Source organism: Silene latifolia, unplaced genomic scaffold, assembly GCF_048544455.1.
Source record: "Silene latifolia isolate original U9 population unplaced genomic scaffold, ASM4854445v1 scaffold_351, whole genome shotgun sequence".
Lineage (NCBI taxonomy): Eukaryota > Viridiplantae > Streptophyta > Magnoliopsida > Caryophyllales > Caryophyllaceae > Silene > Silene latifolia.
The window spans coordinates 35,992-53,962 of NW_027413281.1; the positions used below are offsets into that span (position 1 = coordinate 35,992).

General features: G+C 33.8%; 2 non-coding genes across 2 annotated transcripts; both read left to right on the forward strand.

Annotated features, from left to right (window-relative positions):
- Positions 1 to 273: 273 nt before the first annotated feature.
- On the forward strand, positions 274 to 380 carry LOC141639354 (small nucleolar RNA R71). The gene has a single exon (XR_012542490.1). It is a non-coding gene; the product is annotated as a small nucleolar RNA R71 (small nucleolar RNA).
- A 3,709-nt stretch (positions 381 to 4,089) lies between these two features.
- Positions 4,090 to 4,196, forward strand: LOC141639352 (small nucleolar RNA R71). The gene has a single exon (XR_012542488.1). It is a non-coding gene; the product is annotated as a small nucleolar RNA R71 (small nucleolar RNA).
- The last annotated feature ends 13,775 nt before the right edge of the window (positions 4,197 to 17,971 follow it).

Consider the following 17,971-nt stretch of genomic DNA (forward strand, 5'->3'; position numbering starts at 1 on the left):
AAATCCCTTCTTTTGAAGTTCCTCCCAACTCGTACTTATCAAATCTTGCCGTAAGAGCCTCTAATGCACTACGAAGGGGATTCAGCGGACTCTCCTTTGATTTCCCCGGAATTTCCATACTCAGCTTTATGGGTGGCCAAATCATCAATAATTTTCCACCCCTTAGTTTCTCCAACATTCTCCTGGAATCTGCCATTAGCTGCCGCATCCAGGATAGCCCTCTGATCGTCATAAAGCCCATTATAGAATTGATTGCATAGGCTCCATTTCTCGAACACATGGTGCGGAATAGTTCGCACCAGCTTCTTGAAACGGACCCACGCCTCATGAAAATTCTCATCAGGACCCTGTTTAAAGCTCGTGATCTGAGCTCTAATGGCATTGGTCTTCGAGGCAGAGAAATATTTCTTGTAAAATGCTAAGGCCAGCGAATTCCAATCAGTAATCCCGTTAGATGCTCGATCCAGGTCTCGGTACCATTCCCTTGATGCATCGCGAAGCGAGAATATGAACATAGTCTCCTTCACCTGGTCCTGGGTCACACCGGTTGGTGGGGGTATGGAATGGAAAAGATAGTCAATGAATGTCTCCATATGTTTGGTGCATCTTCATTTGCGGCTCCCGAATTGGTTTCTCTCAACCAAGTTGATATAGGACGGTTTCGGCTCGAATTTTTTATCCGTCCTCGGTAATGCGAATCCCTTATAGATATTCTCACTGTCGGCTCGAGTGATGGCTATACTCGCTTCTTGACCATGTCCGGAGATGTGACGGTCTCGGTGAGGAAGTAGAAATAGGTGACGAAGGTGGATCCTCCTCAAACAGCTCGTTCTCGTAGAAACTAGAATAAGAACCAGGCTCTTCCTCTGACTGTTGTTCTTGAAATAATCTCCTCTTCACGCGCAAAGTCCTCTCAAGCTCGAGATCAAGGGGAAGTAATTCGCCTTGTTGAGACCTGCGCATAAGATGAAACTACAAGAAGAATATGAGAATAGTTTAAGGAACACATCCCTTAAAGGCGAGAAAAGACTAAAATAAAAACAACTAAAAATTTAAACAATTGCCTCCCCGGCAACGGCGCCAAAATTTGATACCGTCGTAGAGTATCAAAGATAAATTTATAATTCCAAACTACTACTATAGCTAGTGGCAGTCAGGGTCGAACCACAGAGAGGCGAATGTAATTTATAGTTGTCTAATTGTAGTCTAAGGTAACAAAAGTGAGGGGGATTTGATTTGAGTTGATCTATAACTAAAGGCAATAAATGAAAAGTAAACTAAGCTAATAGATGAAATCAAATATTAAGAGGGTGATAAGATGGTCGGTTCACTATAGTTTCGGCGGCAGTATCCTAGGTAGGTCTAAAACAATCACGTGAGACGGGAAAATAAGAAGTCCTCTCGGTCCTTTCTTAACAGGTAACATCTTTAGATCTCGCTACAGGTCCCTAATATCACTAATGCTAACTTTCGTCCTGAAAAGTGATTTGCTAAATTAACTTATCTCTCGATCTTATTAATTTAGTTGTCTCAATTAGGTAGTCTATTTCCCTCCCCTATCTTTCGATCTTACTGGGTCGGTCAATTTCTAAACAGTCAACTAGTCGCGTGCACTCGATTTGTCAAATATAGAAATTAAAACAATTAAAACGAAGGTAATCTCACGTGGCAGGTAGATCGACCAAGTAGGCCAGTCGATCGACCATGGCGCGATTTCAGGTCACTATTCTACGCCGCCTACTTCTACAGATTCCCTACATCCTAGCACAGGGTATTTAGCTACTCATGTTTTCAATAAAAACAACAAGAAGATTAACGAATAAAGATACTGAATTCATGGTTAAATTAATTAAAAGAACAATTAACATAAAACGATAATCGGCTTTGGGAATTCTAACCTAGAAATTCTATACTACAAATGAAAGCAATAAAACTGAATATTAGAACAGAATAATACCATATAGAGGAATTGCAGAGGAAAAATCAAAACCGAATGCAAAAAGAAACTTTATTAATGAAAGAACAAAACTTAACTAATGACTATCGAATTGTATCTTAAGAACTTTATGATAAAACTGGATGATTATTCTCAAAACTAGGTTACGTTATATAGGAATATCACGTAACACTTATCCCTAAACCTAAGAATACATTGGGCTTTCTAATTCTCGATCTTCTAACTTGCGTCAGAATCACGGTCTGGTCGATCGACTAAAGCAGTCGGTCGGTCGACTGATACGCGTTGTACAGTAGCTTCTGTAACTCGTGCTCTGGTCGATCGACCATGTAGGTCAGTCGATCGACTGAAGTAGCTGGTACTTGGCTCCAAAAGCTTCCTGAATTCATCTTTCGGGCCTCGATACGCGCACCAAGTTTGTTTCTTGAGTGAACACTTCATGTCAAATGCAATGCAAGATACTCGGGGATGGATTAAGCTAGATATCTACTTATTTCCGCCTAAATCTGCAATATTACATAAAAATACGAAAGTAGACGAGATGGGGCAAATAGTAGCATAAACTACACAAATGAGCTCTGAAATGCGTGTAAAATAGGGCGTAAAACAACATATTTAGGACACGCATCAACACTCACACTAGCACCTAGGTCGCAAAGGGCCTTATCAATGGTATATGTGCCTATATTGCAAGGAATAGAATAGCAACCGGGGTCCTTATGTTTCGGGGGAGACTTATTTTGTAAGAGTGCACTACATTCTTTGGTGAAAGCAATGGTCTCAACTTCATTGAAGGATCGCTTCTTTGAGAGAATCTCCTTCATAAACTTTGAATAAGAGGGGACTTGGGTTAGCATTTCCATAAACGGGATGGTGACTTGTAAATTCTTACACATTTCCATAAACTTACAGAACTTACCTTCTTCCATGTGCTTTGCTAGGCGATGGGGAAATGGTAATTGAACAACTTCCTTGGGAGGAGCATCCTCCACATCTTCTCAATGGGAACACTCACCTTCTTTGAAATGGCATCACTCTCCGTAGCATTAGGGGAGACTTCTTCAACAACTACCTTGTCACTTTCCTTGAGCATAGGGGACTCAACATTCTTGGCATCAAACTTGTTGTTCCTCTTTAGCATCAACAATCGATGAGGAAATGGTACACGATCCTTAACAAGAGGCTCCTCACTAGCCTTCTTTTTGTCATTTCCCCCAAGCTTGGCCTTTTTAACAACCACCTCATCATCCAAAGTCATGGATGGCCCATCATAGCTTGTGCCACTTCTCCAGGAGATAGAATTCACGATCTCGTGTGGTTGCTCGCCTTGGGGAGGTAGTTGACCGTTCTTCCTTTGAGAATTAGAAGCGGCTAGTTGAGCCACTTGTTGTTCCAACATCTTGACCGCGGCACTATGAGATTGATCATTCTTTTGAATCTGAGCCAATAATTCCCTTTGCATTTGGACTATCATGCCCTCGAGCTTACCAACTCCTTGGTTATTTTGTTGGCCATTTTGTGGTGGATTTTGTTGGTAATTGTTTTGTGGGGGCCTTTGTTGATTTTGATAACCCGGTGGAGGGATATACTTTTGTTGTTGATGAACATAGGCATTTTGTTGTGGTGGGGGTTGAGGGTTAAGCATATTGTTGCTAGTGTAAGACAAGTTCGGATAAAATTTTGTATTTGGGTTATAAGTGCTGGAAAATATACCCGGTGGATATGCATTTTGTCTTAAAGCTTGAAAAGCATTTACCTCTTCAATAGGTGCTCAGTAATGAGCAACATAATGACCCGCACCTCCGCAACCATCAGACACAACAATTTGGCTTGTTGAAGACACGACATTGAGTTGTTGAATGGAATCTTTAGCATCTATTTCCGCCAATTGTTGTTGGAGCAAGGCAATTTGAGCTAGCAAAACGGAGTTGTTGGAGTATTCTTCTTTAGCTTTGGATGGCACAACTCGGGAATTGACATATTGTGCATCATGGACCGCCATAGATTCGATCGTGGCATGAGCAAGGTCATTGTCAATTTGATCAAACCGCCCATTGTTGGCGGAATCAAGAATCATTCGGGACTCGGCACAACATCCATTGTAGAATGTTATTGCTAGAAACCAATCATCTAACCCATGATGTGGGCATTGTCTTTGAAGCTCTTTGTACCTCTCCCAAGCCTCATATAAGCTCTCAAGAGCTTGTTGAAGAAATCCGGTAATTTGGCTCCTCAAAGTTTGAGTTTTCTCCGGTGGAAAAAACTTTTGATAGAAGGCTAGAGCCAAAGTCTCCCAATTGGTGATTCCCATGGCGGTGCGGTCAAGGCTATTCATCCAAATCTTGGCCTTGTCCTTCAAAGAGAAAGGGAAAAGTAATTCCCTAATTTGGGCTTGAGTGACACCCGTTTGACGGATCATGGAGCAATAGTCATAAAAGTTTTGAACATGCAAATTGGGATCCTCCAAAGGACTTCCCCAAATTGCTTCCTCTCCACAAGGCTAATGAAAGTCGGTTTGATCTCGAAGTCCGGCGTGGTGATTTGAGTGGTTGTGATACCGGCCGGAAGCATGGCCGCGGTAGGCTTTGAGTGATCGGAAAGTTTCACAATATTTTTGGTAGTAGATGGTGGTGGTGGTGGAGATGATGAACTTGAAACCTCCTCCTCTTCAAGGGCTTCTAGATCGTCTAAGTAATACTTTCTAGCACTTTCGGCTTGTACGGGTGAAGAGACCTCTTTTACTTCCTTCCAAAAACATCGTCTTCTCCTAAAGGTTTTCTCGGGATCGGAATCCGGTGAAAGCAATTCTCCACGACGAGAGGACCTGGGCATAAGACAACAATTTCTAGAGAAATGATAAGTAACGATCTCAAGGAACAAGTGTTCCCCAAGACAAAGGAAAACAAGATAAAAATCGACAATTCAAAACGCAATAAAACCGTTTCCCTGGCAACGGCGCCAAAATTTGATAGGCTTATCGCGTACCTATGCAAAGATAATTTGCCTAGACAAAAATTAATGTAGCAATAGGGGGTCGAACACAAGGAAACGGGAATTACGGTTGTGAAATGCTATGGGTAGATTCTTATCAAGGTCGATTTCGTTTTTAGTTTGGTTTGGTTTGTTTAATGATTAACAAAGACTACGATGTAAATTATATAAATAAAGAGGAGTCTAAGGGGTTTGGGTCACACATGCAAAGGTAAATATATGATCATGATAAACTCGATACTAATAACATTGCCAATTGCTTAGGCTTAAAGATACCCACCTTACGGCATTAGTATCAACCATAGACCGGGTCCTACAGAAACTCTCATCCATGACTAGGTCGTCCTACTAAACATGCTTAGTCTAATTCAATTCCGTGCCTCTCGACATATAGAATGAATGAACAAACTTAATCTATGAGTAAGGCCTTAAACAAAGATTAAACATTATGGTGCAAACATGTGATAGAAGCAATATGAACAATATTATTATTAACCTATTTTATCATGTTACATATTTGATTTATGCATGGCTCCCCTAGCACTTAGACTAAGAGATTTAGCTACTCATATTAAGGTGTAAATTATAAACTATATAAAGAGAAATGGTAAACATGATTGAGTGATTTATATGAACTAAATGATTTAACATGTAAAAGAAATTAAAATAAAGTAATCTAATTAGTGTGCTTTATTATAAACTAATATAAACTAAATAGATATATAGAAATGTAAACTATATAGAAATACCTTAAGGAGATGAACTTGTATGGAAGAACAATATATAACCAAATGCTTGAAAATGTATTAAGAACCAAATGTTTAAGAACCAAATGCTTAAAAATATTGAAAACTAATGAGAAAACTAATGAGAGAAATATAGTGCTTAAGGCTTATTGTAAAGTAAAATGAGACGTAAAATTGGATGCCCTAAGCCTTGGAATGCCTCTCCTATTTATAGGAGAGGAAGATGAAACGTAAATAATCAAGGAGCAAACGGCCCCGATCGGGGTTGGGCGGCCCCGATCGAGGTCGTGGTTATCCGGGTACTTTGGCTTAAATTCTTGTTTAATGCTTGAAGGAATCCAATGTTTGCGATAAATGATCCTTAATGCACCCGGTTAATGCTTCATAAATCCTTCTAATAGCATCCAAATGAGCATCCTAAACTTTGTTATTTTCCACATAATTTTTGGACTTATTAATGGGCTCTAGGATCATTTTGCATTTCTCACACACACTTGCTTGGGCTTGGAAATACCTTTCATTGTCATGCTTGGTCCATCTTGTTTCCACTTAGCTTAATGAACTTGGTGTATGCTAATGTGATAGGAAAAAGCCTCTAAATGCTTAGATTCCTAGAAAAGATAACAAATGCAAACAATACACCTAGAACACAAGATTAGCTCACAACATACTAATTAAAGTACGATAAACAATAGAAACCGATCAAAAATGAGGGATAAAAGTATATATAAAATGAACATATCAGATTGGGGTCACGAACTTGAGTTATATATATATGACATTTATTTTTAGTTTGAATATAATTACCTTGATTTGTATGGTCTCACCATAAACTTAATCGTGGTATGTAAGAGTTCAACGCTTGTTTTAATTGCATAATTGTAAAACCCTTTACCTTTTGTGCAAAACTCAAATTATATTCTTATTTAGACATATTATACATCATAACAATTATTGAGGTACATTTCTAAATACAAAACTAAAATGAGTACACTATAACACTTATATGTCCATGGATGAAATGGCAACTACCCTAGTTCCATTCGTGTAAATTTGTGAATTTATTTTTGCTAATCGTCACACGATAATGCCAAAAACCACAAATTTGTATCAAATACTCATGACGTGGTGATTGGTAATAATACAATGTCAATGTCATAGATATTTATGTAGGAATATGTTGGAGTCACACGACCAACTTCCTTGATCTTTACCTATTGGGGTTTGTCTCTATTTTAGTGTCTAACACCTTCTCTTTCGAGCCTAGTTCTATCCTTAACAATTAAAATAGGAACTTTACTTCTTATTGCTCCCACTCACATCAAGAATTTCTACTTGATGAAGACTTATCTTCATATAAATTCCTAGTTAATCCTTCACAAGGATGAACTCTATTGTCGTCTACGGTTAATCAATATTTCTAACAAATTAATTTACCAATTCAACATTGTCATATTCTTAACAACTTATGTGCTTGATGACAAGTGTTTAGTTTAAGCAATAAGACTTTTTGAAACATGGATGCATAGAAGATCAAAACATATTTTGACTAATCATTACCTCTAGTTGTATTTCTTCACAAGAAATCATACATAGGCATGTTAGGAATTTTAAGATGCTAATCTTATATGATATAGGACAACTCCTATGAAGTTCTATGGAATAGAACGATTCCTATGGAACTAGTCCATAATCTATGATACGGTTCATTTAGAAAGAGATTCTTTATCGTTAGCAATAGTGGTTTAGCGGAGACTCATGTTATAATCGAATGATATCGCATATGAGTAGAGTAATGAAATTGAACAACATTAAAAATAACGAAATAGTGGGAAAATTAAACATTCATCGTTATATCTAAAACATTTTAGCATGTTCTAGCATTTATATAATGATCTCCACCCAATTATATAAATGATTCCGAGATCCAAATCCATACTAGCTCGATTGTGGGACAACAGTCCCTCTACAACCTTTACTAATACAACTTGGTGGGTTAACCCTCTTAACCGATTCTACAATTAGAACTCTCGGTCGATGAATTTACGTTAAGTTCATCTTTAGCCCGAACCTATTGCGGCTACGGTCGCAAATACTTTCGTTCAGATCGACCAAATTTTCGAAGTGTAATAACTGTTTATTACCCCACTTACCCAACGTCAATAGAAGCACCCCAAAAAATCGTATTGTACCCCTTATGAAATTGAGATTCATGGGGTCCTACTATTTGGTATGGCTAAGTCTCAATCTTTTAAAAGTAAAGGTCTTGTCAATTTATTATCTATCAATTTTAGGTGAGCTAAAAGTTGAATTATTGATAATTATAATTGACATGGTCAAAGACTCGATATGATATGCATGTGTTGTTATGGCGATTTGGCAATGCATACAACATACTACAAGAAATGCAAAGCAAATAATAAATTCCTAGTATGCCCTTCCTAAAATATAAAATCAAATAATCTATTACAAATTCGGAAACCAACTCCTTTGGTCCCTTGAATCTTCAAGTGGCACGCCTCCCAAGAACACCGTCTTTGTCGGAACGCCTTTCCGAATGGCACCGTCTTGAAGGAACTCCGGGATTACAAATAATAATAAAAATACATAGCTATTCCTATTATACATTTGTAATATGAAAAACTAGTAAAAATAAAAGTGATACGAGATCACATTAAATTACAACCGGATCAATATCCCCTTACATTACGGGTAATATCGATAAAACTAAGGCCATACTAAGATAAATTACATAATTCAAAATTACATAAATAAAATATGACATTCAACAATGAAATAAGCAGCATTATAACATCTATCTATCATGCCACATTATGTGCCAAATCGCCCTATTTAACTTATATCAATCATATAACCCGGTTTTATGGAAATGCACGATTTTAACTTGTTAAAATCGCTAAAAAATACTAAAATCTAATTTTAGTCCATGTTAATTATCCTAACACTCTTAGGACTAAAAAGTTAGTCATTACTCAATTTTTGACAATAATTCAACTTGATTTTCTATTATTGCTTATTAAACTTTTCTTAATCATAACAATTATGAAATAATTCCCAATAACTCATAAAAATTTGAAAAATTTCGAAATCACATTTTTGTAAATACTGGAATATAATCAATATTCCAAAAAATCAATAAAATTTGCCCACAAAATATTTATAATTTACTTCATAACAAATCATATAAATCATAACTTTTACCATTTAATTCCAAATTAAACATAAAAATTACGGCAAAATCAAAATTTTGAACATTCTTAAAAAACTTCCAGAACCTGGAAATGGCAAAATTTCAACCAAAAATTTTGAATTTATTTTTATAACTAATAAAGTTGCCCTTTTATCGATTTTATCACATAAAAATCAATAAACATATCAAATCAATTAAAATTAATCATGCAACATTAGTACTGATGTTCATATCATATATACAATATTAGGGAAAAATTTCATGCCATAAAATTTATTTTACCTATTTTTTTGCTAAAAATAGTCACTATTTATATCATTTTAACCATTAAAATTATAAATCATGCATAATAAATCACATTTATCTAAACTTTTACATACAATCTGCAAAATATGTATGTGACATCATATTAAAATTTTATGGCCTATTTCGAAGTTTAACTATTTTAGTAATTTAACCTCCATTTTTAGCAATTTTTATCTCATAAAAATCATAAATCATGCAATATTAATCACATTAATACGAAATTTTACATAAAATACATAAAATATGCATGTGGGGTCATACTAAAAAATCATGACAAGTAGGGAAATTTAACTATTTTTAGTAAATAAAAGTTTATTGTACTCAATAAAATATAATTATTTCACTAAAAATCATTAAAATAAGCAATAATCATCCATAAATCATCAATATGACCTAAAAACATTTTAGAACCAGAATATATTACATGCAAAAAAATTTCGTAATTTGTCATCATAAATCTAAAATATCTAGTTTATGCATGCAACACCAAAACTCTTGATGCCAATTGTTAGGTTTAATAACCCTTATTAGACTCATCTAATCATATTATAAATTACCCATAATTTATTTACTAGTGGATCTAGTTGCATGCATAACAAAATGAACAAAGTTAGGGAGAAAAAGATATTTCTTACATACAATATGGATCGAAATATTGGGCACAAATAAAGACACCTTTCTTATTTGTTCTTGAGCTTAAATATTATGGATGATCCTCCAAATATCAAGTGTAGAATTTATCCTCTTGTTGCACCAAAAACAAAACCCTTAAAGCTTATATACTCATTAACTAGATTAATATATAAGATTTTCTTAATAATTCTAATAATATATATGTATTAATACACTAGTAATAATGTTGTATTAATAGTAGATTTTGGTTGAATAATGTTAGAGATCTAAAACTCATTTTATAGAGAAGAGGATAAGATGAGAGTGTAGAATGAATGATGTGCATGTCTTAGAAAAAATAAGAAAACAACCCTTTTGTTCTTCATATGGATGGCCGGGTAGACGGGGGTTGGTGAGCCAATGCATGGCTTTACCCTTTTCCTTTTTTCTCTTCTCAAAATGTTTAGAGTGAAGGCTAGGATATTAGGTCTATGATTGTGTTTGCCATCATCAAAATAATAAACACAATTCACCCATTTAAACCCTTAAAAACCGGTCCATGCACATAAAATGGAATCCATTTTATTTTGTTAATTTTGTCAATTGTCATTTGTTAGGTCATGTGTCACACACCATGTCCATATCTATTTTAATGCATATTTAACCCCTTAAATATCATTTTATAACAAATGAATTACTTGTGATAAATTAACTAGTAATACATGATTACAATTATTAAAATGGGTCATATAAATATAATTCACAATATTTTGCAATTATAATTATTCAATCATTCTTAATTTTATTATTTCACAAACAATAATGATATTTAGTAATGAAATCATTTAATGTTAGAAATTATTAATCTCATTAATTTACATATTCATATATGAATTAATTTATTTAGTCATAAAATAAATTGTTGATCTTATGCATGCAAACTAAATAAGAAGAGATAAGAAAATCATTTTCTCACCATCATAAATTCGGCCAAATGGGCATAAATGAAGGTCACCTACCTTCATTTGTTCTTGAGCTAGAAAATACATTAGGATGATCATCCATGACTTCAAAATAGAAGCCCTCCAATAAGTAGCACCCAAGACTATCCCTAAATCCCACAAAATAATATGTACTAGATATTTGTAATGCGGTTAACCTTAAAATCGATTATTAATACTCATATACTACTACTAGTATTATTAGTGATTGATTTGTACAAATTAGATTCATAAAAAATGATTTTTATGAAGAACAAGAGAGAGAGAGAGTGTTGTTTTTCATAAAACATTGAGAGAATGAAAAAAATTGAGAAAAATCTCTCAATTGTGTCCACCAAAAACCGGTGGGTAGAGGGCTCTTTTGAGCCTTTTTCTTTTTCTTTTTTGTCTTCACAAGACTAATTTGTGTAAAGCTTTGTCATAGTCAAATCAGTATCAAGTGTCATAGACAAATGAATAAGACAAATGAATAAGACAAAACTTCTAAAATGCCCACCAATATTTCGGTTAATATGTGTAATATGGAGTCCATTTTATTTTTGTCAATTGTACAATTGTATGTCATGTGACATGTGACATGTCTTATGTCATGTTTTAATTTAAAATGCATATTTAACAAATTAAATATCATTTACAAATTAAATAAATCACATTTAACAAATTGACTAGTAATTCAAAGATTTCTTCAATACTTTTACATAAAATGGTCATTTAAATACTAGTTAGTATAATTCACAACATCTTGTAATTATAACTAACTTATCATTCTCATCTCGCGTGTTTCGCAAACACCGATTAATTTTAGTAATATAACTTCTTAAATTACTAAATAAAATCTTATTTAATCACATTATAATAAGATGTCATTTTCTCTCTTATGATAATAATTTGTTCAATTTAGGAATTAATTAATCTGTAACGACATACAATTAATTAACCTTTTTCAATTAAGGGAATCGTCCTTTAGGTGTGACCTAAAGGGATCAACTGATCACCACCGTCGCACGACAGTAATGTCAAACTCTAGCCATCCAATCATTACCGATATGTGTGGACCAGCTGACTATATATGTAATGTATCATCCCTTTCGTATTCTTATTATGAGATTTAAATATGTGATCAATATGATCGACAATTGTGATCGCCTTATTGTCGGAGGACACATATTCCAACAATCTCCCACTTGTCCTCGACAAGTGTGCGTCACCAATTCTCTTGTCCAATTACTCTCTCCCACTCAATGCAAGGTGTCTTTCGGGTCGTACTTGCAAGTGATCATATCGAGAGTGGTTTCCTCGATCTGGAGAATAACTGATTGACCGGAATTTTCTACCATAGAAACCTTCCGAGCGTGGCCACGCATTTCCAGTTCATTACTCCTCGAGTGGCCCTGAGATATTGTTTTAACCCTGACAAGGGGGTGGACAATTCCTATCGCACTATTCCCTTCGACTAGCCATAGCCATCATAACCCAAAATATGCCCATTTGACCCCATTTACGTAGGTCGTAGTAACATAAATAAAAGCTAATCTGAAACTGTGCCATATTAGGCGAACAGTCTTTAGTCAAAAGAATCGACTCATTAGAATACTATAGTATCTCTCGCCACGACTAGGCTATATAAATTTGCCAGAACTCTATAAGCGGTCACTGCCCGACAAAGTGTTCCTAACGGTTAAGAAGAAATTCAAAAATTGTCTAAAAGGAAATGTTCTACCTATGTGTTCGACTAGTCATCTCACATGACTGTATGGCACTGAACTTGCCATCAATCGCATCACACTCTAGTCACTTCGAGACGTCACCTCATACAAGTGACTATGGGCGAATACTATGTTAATCCGGGTTCACTTTAACGGGGTTCAATATCGTTATGCAACCCGTTTGGATGTAACAAAGTATAATAAAAGAGTTTTAAAGTAAAACTCGAACGACAAATGCGATTATCACATATGAATAGTCAATGCCTGATTATTATTTCATATTATATAATCTAATTTGATCTTGTATGTAGTTGTTCATCTGAATCCAATTGAAATGACATGACTTATCATGTTAAGCCTATGAATAGGCATTGTAAGTAGGTCTTAGCAACTCCCTGCTCAACCTTGCTACATACTTGTTCTCCTTTCATAATGTATACATTTGCATCACAAAACTTTCTGAGTACGTGTCTAGATCCAATCTAGACATAGACTTTCTTGCCTTAAAATAGCTCCCACTGTTTTCACAGTGTGCGGGACTCATTCCTCTTGCACATCCCATGATTGCAAGTGTACTCAATTTCCGTTGTAAATATTTCTCATTGTTCTTTATTGCCTAGAACGATTCTAGAAAAATCTAATTCTTAAATAACATAGCCACAATGGTATCTTAACCATCCTGATGTGTTTTGATTATGGTTTTGTCGGAAACCATGCGCAATCTCAATTGTCAATTGTCATTTGTGTAACACCCTTACACAAAATTGCATCAAAAACACTTTGCATTACATCCATCCTTAATGCTTCTGCAAGCACTTAAGGGTAATCTTTATGGCTTACTTGGTAACTATTACTTAAATTCGATTTGAAACAATTCATCATACTCAAAGTATATGAAGTGTTATACATCATTTCCTAGTTAATTGATTCGCTTCAACTACAAAAACTTCCTGCAAGAATGAAGCAAATGGAATCAATCAAATATGTTCAACTTGATTAAACTAGTCATGAATCTTATCAACATAAGACTTCTTATTTGACGCTAATTATCATGTGGATTTATCTTCATAAATCTGGATATTAAAGATGTATTATATATATATCTCCAAGTCTTAAATCATTCGCAATGATCAATATGTCATCCACATATAAGACTAATTAAAATTCCGTAACTCCCACTAAACTTCATGTATAAACACAACTTCTCGACCTCTCGAGAAAAGTTTTATAACATGATCAAAACATTTATTCCAACTCATTGATGTCCTACTTAAGACCCTCTCTTAAGTTTCACATTATCGAATCTACAAAACTCATGACATGTATTGAATACATTCCTTCTAATTGAAGAAGTAGGTTTTAGATTCACTCGTTATATGTATATCATCATAATGAAATACAATCCCTAAGAAGATCCGAATAGTGCAAAACACTTTGCAACTAATCAAGCTTTGATATCTCTCTTTGATATCCAACAATTCCATTCGGAATTTATTTCGGATTTTCATGGCTCTAAGCCTTGTATTGAGTTGTGACTTAAACACTCTCATGTAAGTCATATGTTCATTACTTTCCAGAAGTAATCAACTTGAATCAAACAATTTCTTTGTAAGTTGTAAGCTCTTTACTTTCTTAAAAGTAACATGAATTCATCATCTTTAACAACTGACGACTTTAACCTCCTAGGTTTGGAGAAACAACGTCTTACACAAAACGTCTCATGTAGAGTATTTCTTGTGACATAACATTCTTTGTGGCTCTTTGAATAATTTCTCCCACTCTGTCTTCTAGAAATAAACTTGTTTTTTTAGAAAGACAGCTTCACGAACCACAAACCCGGTGTACTCGTGATTATAATAAGGAAAAATGAGCATTTGTTTCTTTTGAAAACTTACAAACATGGTACCCTACCATTTCATATCTCATATGATTCGTTTTAGATTTAGTGGAAAAATAACTGACAAAATGATAAAATCCCCAAAATAAGATCAAGTAACTTAAAGTAACTTGATTAAAGTTCAAACCATATTGAATAGGGTTTGATTTCTTTATCCAACTATACATTATCCCATAATGCGTGCTAAGAGAGATTAATTTGTGATACTATATCACATTTTCTTTGGCTTATATCAAAGTCTTCACTTTGATAATCCCATTACGACTAGATCATGATTCTTTGAACTCTTTGAACTTCTTCAAAGATTTTTCTATTTACCTTATTAAGTGAACACATTAGCGTCAACTTAAATCGTTGGTAAAAGAAAATGATCAACCTATTTTGGATCAATGATTTATAACCTCGATCTCCTTTTCAACCAAAAGGCACGAGACATCTTGCTTTGAATATAAGATACGCATATACCATAAGATCTAATGGTTTCAAGAGTACTCGATAACTCTTTGCGTTCATCATTCCAGAATCTAAGGTTTAATCTTGGGTTACCAATTTGAATCTTGCATCATCTTCATGATATATCATTCTAGTTTAGTTTAGAATATAATCACCTTGATAATGGGCTAGCCATACATCAAATCATGGTGTATAGGGTCACAAAAGTGAAACCACTTTTGTATCTTAACAAGTTTATATTCTTATTTAGAGTTTATACACTTAATAGTCACAATTAAGTACAACTCTAAACCTAAAAACTAGATTGAGTACACAATGACTCTATCTCTCAACATCATTATTGCTAGTCGTCATATTCTAATCATCATATGCATCAAATATAATGATGAAAACCACCACCGGTTTCTAATATTGACGAAGTAGTACTAGCAAAATTTATGTCAATCAAATAAACATTTAAATAAGAAGGTTCCATTAGATGTCCCACAACTAACTTGTTGATCCTTCAATAATTTGGGGTAGTTTCCTTTCTAGCGTCCAACAATTAAGACAATGGAAACTTTATCGGTCGGGATTGATAGGTTTTGTATCGTTATTCTCAATAACTTTACTTTTAACATTACCTTGTATCAATTCCATTCTAATTTTACTTCTTTGAACTTCGTCCTTTTCTTAACGGTTTAAAAGAATGTTCCCACTCATTTCAATAAGTCTTTGCTTAGAGAAGCAAAATTGAATTTCATGAAGACTACTCTTCAATTCATTTGTTTAGTCTTAAAACTTTTATTGAAGTGGTTGCGGTATTTTGGTCAATTTTGATTTCCAACAAATCGAGTTACCAAAATAATTTAACGTTTCAAAGTACTTAATTCAATTAAGCATATGTGAAACAATTCATTGTAAGTAGATATGTTAGTCAAAAATCAAAAACCCTTTTGATCACGAATAACTTTTATCTATACTCTTCACAAGAGATCCTTGCTATGGATAATTCGAGGTTTTAGAAGAAAATTCATATTTGTCTTTAGTTACGATGTTTTAATGGAGATCTGAATCAAAAATTGAAATGATATCGTAAATGAATTGTGGTAAAGAAATAGAACAATATGATAACGGAATAGTGGAAAACTTAACATTCATCGTTTTATTAATACTTGTAAATAACAAGTAAAGCATTTACATAGTGACCTCTACCCAACTATGATAAATGATTCCAAGATCCAAATTCATATTAACTTGGAGCACGGTGTGCCGAAATACCCTTTATTAACATGACTCGGTGGATTAACTCTTTACTCGATTCTAGTTTTAGAACTCTTGGTCGATAAAATTACATTAATATTTATCTCTAGCCCGAAACACATCCGTAAATCGTCGTGAATACTTTCGTTGAGTTCAACCCAAATTTCGAATAAATGTGTCTATGATCCAAATTCATATCAACTTAAGGCACAGTGTGCCGAAATACCCTTTATTAACATAAATTCGGTGGATAGACATTTATCACCCACTTCCCCTACGTAGCAAGGTTTGTACCCCGGTAAGGCCGAGTGCACTCCCTCACGAAATAGGTTTTCATGGTTTCTACTTTTTGGTAAGGCTAAGTCTCAATTGTTTATTTTAGCGAGAGGTCATGTCAATTTATTATCTATCACGTTTTAAGTGAACTAAAGCGGTGAACTACGATAATTGTAATTGACACGGTCGATAAACTCGATAAAAAATGCATGTTTAGTTATGGCGATTTAGCGATGCATGCAACATATAAATAAAATGCAAAGCATAAAAATAAAATCCTAGTATGGCCTTCCTAAAATAGTAAATCTAATAAACTATTACAAATTCAGAGACCAACTCCTTTGGTCCCTTGAACTTCGGTCTTGGCACGCATTTCAAGGCAATATTCTTTGATGGATCGCCTTCTCGAGTGGCACCTTCTTCAAGGAACTCCGGAATAAATAAATTACAAAATGAATTACATAATTTCTTATTATACATTTGTAATTAAAATAAAAATAAATCTATTAAATTACAAAACGGTGATACGAAATCACAATAATTACAACCGAATCGATATTCCCATACATTTCGGGTAATACCAATTAAAACTAAGGCCATACTAAGTAAAATTACATAATTCAAAAACTACATAAAATTAAAATATGACAATCATAAATAAAATGCAACATTATAATATGTATGAACATGCCTAATTTATGCTAAATCGCCTTTAAAGAGCCAATATCGTATATTAATTGGTTTTTACGGATTTGCGTGATTTAACCTTTTTAAAATCACAATAATTGCATAACATCATATTTATGTACAAGTTAATTACCCTAACCAACTTAGGACTCAAAATTAGTCTCCACTAACATTTGACAATAATTAAACTTGATTTCTTAATATTGTTCATAAATGGACCTAAAATACAAAATTATTCCATAAACTTCAAATTAAATCATAAAAAATTTCAAATAATTTCAAATTTTGAAATTTAAACTCATGAACATTCTGGAAAAAATACCATGACACTCATAATGTTCAAAACTTAGGTTAAAAAATTTCGAAAATTTATCGAGAAAAACAATGTTGCGGTTTATCGATTTTAACAATTATGACCATAAAAATATGAGAAAAATTATTTTTACCAACTTTTCACTTTTAGATCTGAAATATATGATAAAATGCAACATGTAACGTTTTTCCTTAGTCATGAAGTATGTTTAACATTATTTCTAATTTTAGTCACTATTTATGTGATTTTTCATCAAAAATTCATAAATCATGCATAAAGACTTCATTATAGCCAAATATTTTACACACATCTTTTAAAATTTCATGTGACAGCATACTAAATTTTCATGACCAGATTCGAAATACAACTCATATTAACCTATTTAACCATTTAAATACGATTTTAACTTGAAAAATCCATATTTCGAGCATAACAACTCATATTATTATGAAAATTTACAGGCCATCATTAGATAATATATGTGAAACCATATCCAAAAACCACTGAAAAAATCGAAGTTTAGCTATTTTTAGTCAAAAAATGACATTTTTATCATAAAAATCACATTTTAAT